Below are 2,237 nucleotides of genomic sequence, written 5' to 3'. Positions count from 1 at the left end.
AGCAGCCTTGGGTCGAGAAATGCCAGCAACCGGCCATCGATGTTATGGCTGGGTACACTCATCAGATAGACTATGGTGGACTTGTCTGAGCCACTACATTTTAGATCGATTTGGTGAGGATTTGAAGGCTGGTGGTTTATATGCAGTCGTCCGTGCCACCACTTATGGACTGACCATGAGCGTTCCCCATTTCTTGGCGCTGCTGGAACTCTACAATCCTGATGCTAATACGTTTCTGACTAAGCACGGGGAGTTAGGATTGGCATTGCACGAGATGTATAAAGTCTCTGGTCTTCTGATGGGGAATACGATTTACCAGGAGTATTTTCCTTCTAACAGGGAGCTGCAGCAGTTGAAATCACGGACTCCTAACCGCTACAACACCTTCTGGGATCTTACCTGCCATTATCACATTACTCTTGCGGGTGTTGATCCATTATCAAAGAAGCCGCGACCACAAATTAGTTTAAAGAAGTTTGCGGATTATCTTTTCAAGAATACGAATAGCGTTCTGGATGAACCAATTTGTGAGTTATCGCCGCTGACCACCTCCGAAGTGAATGAGCTAATCAAGAAGTCAAATGCTCAGTCTTACACCATGGCTAGTATTGAGGATGGCTTTGCTGCCGAAACGAAATTCCAGACTTTCTTGTGGCATGGAGTTAAACTAATCCGGCCTATGAAATTACTTGCTGGGTATCTTACTATCTGGCTGAAAAAGTGTGTAGTGCCATACCAATCTTCTGACGCACTTCCCCTAGAAGTGTTGTTTCCAGCGGTTCTGCTTGCTCACCAAAAAAAACTTATGTCTTCTTTCGGCAATGACCGCGGGTATTTACAGAGGGCTTCGCCAGATTGTAAGCGGATTTACTCAAAAGGGGAACTCGCCGCCTACTCAGATTCCTCTCACAAAGGTGGAACTCCCCTATACTTATTTAATGGCTTGGTTAGTGCTTCATCGATCTGATATGATGTGGGCGCCAACCTCGGTGGATCCCTCCCTTCCCTTTCTTCAAATAATAGAGAATTGTAAATGGAAGGGACGAGGTTTCGCAAAGGTTAGGAAGAAGTTTCAGAATCACAAATGCTGGGTCTTCCCTACTTGCTTCCCACAATTTTTAGGTCAGTACGGCGACTCATTGATAGATGTAGAGAAGCCGGGTACGGGTCAGACTTCTCTTAATTCTAGCTGCTTCGATTGGTTGGTTAATATTCAGCCGGGCTATGTGATCTTCCACATTCAAAACCATTGTTACATAGAACCCTACTTGCCATGTCGGTTCGTTCATCAGTTTGGTTACGATCAGATTTATGTCGGGAACCCGAACCAACAGCTCCGGGCCCGTGGAGGTTTAGTGGATGGGGCTCGAGCGTGGCTTTGGAACATCACTGGTTGTACCGGTGCCAAGTTTAACCTTCCGGGCGTTGAGCACAAGTTGGAGCTGACTTTTCTGCAGTGTCGGTGGCTTTTGGCGACCAATGAACACGTATCGGTTCAAACGATCACCGAGTCAACCGACGAAGAAGCTTCTCGGGTTGCTACTAGAATGGTATATGGATCCGAGCTCGAAAAGAGGAGAGGGAGGGAAACGGCGGGCCCTTCTAGTCATTCAACGCAGAGGGAGTCTACTACGAAACCTCATATTGGGGGTGGTGCAGAGGTTGGTGGCGCTGGTGGAGAAGAGGAGCCGGAAACATGTGTGTTAGATCCCCTCTCTTTAGAGTTATTTGAACTAGCAATTGCTGAAAGAACTCGCCGCTTTCAACCGTCCAAACCTTCGTCTCGTGTAAAGAAGCCAAGATGCAAATCTTGTTCACCTATCCTAACAAGATGTCGGTTGAAATCCCAGGTGCATTTTCCGAAGAGGAGAGAGAGGAGCCCAGCCTTCTTCCTCGGACGCGGTCCCGCTCCGCAACCTAGGTTACTCCAAGGCACGAATTACGTTCTAAATTTTCGGAGGAGCGACCTGCTGATCCAGAAGAGGGATGTCCGGCTAAACGCAAGAAGCTGGCTTCTAAGCGACGGAGCAGCCTTGAATTGGAGCCAACGACTCAAGGAGTTGCCGCTGAAAGGGGTGAGTACTTCTTCACATAGTTTCTTCCGATATATGTTGAGCTTTCGGACTTAAACAATTTTCGGGCTTCGCAGAAGAGGATTTTGCAAGCGACTTTATTTTTGAAGCTTCTTCGCCTGATATTGATTTCTCGGCACCAACTCCGGGAATCAGGCTGGAAGA

This window comes from Asparagus officinalis, chromosome 1 (assembly GCF_001876935.1).
Source record: "Asparagus officinalis chromosome 1, Aspof.V1, whole genome shotgun sequence".
Classification (NCBI taxonomy): domain Eukaryota; kingdom Viridiplantae; phylum Streptophyta; class Magnoliopsida; order Asparagales; family Asparagaceae; genus Asparagus; species Asparagus officinalis.
The sequence above is the reverse complement of the archived record's forward strand: the minus strand, read 5'-3'. Positions refer to the sequence as shown.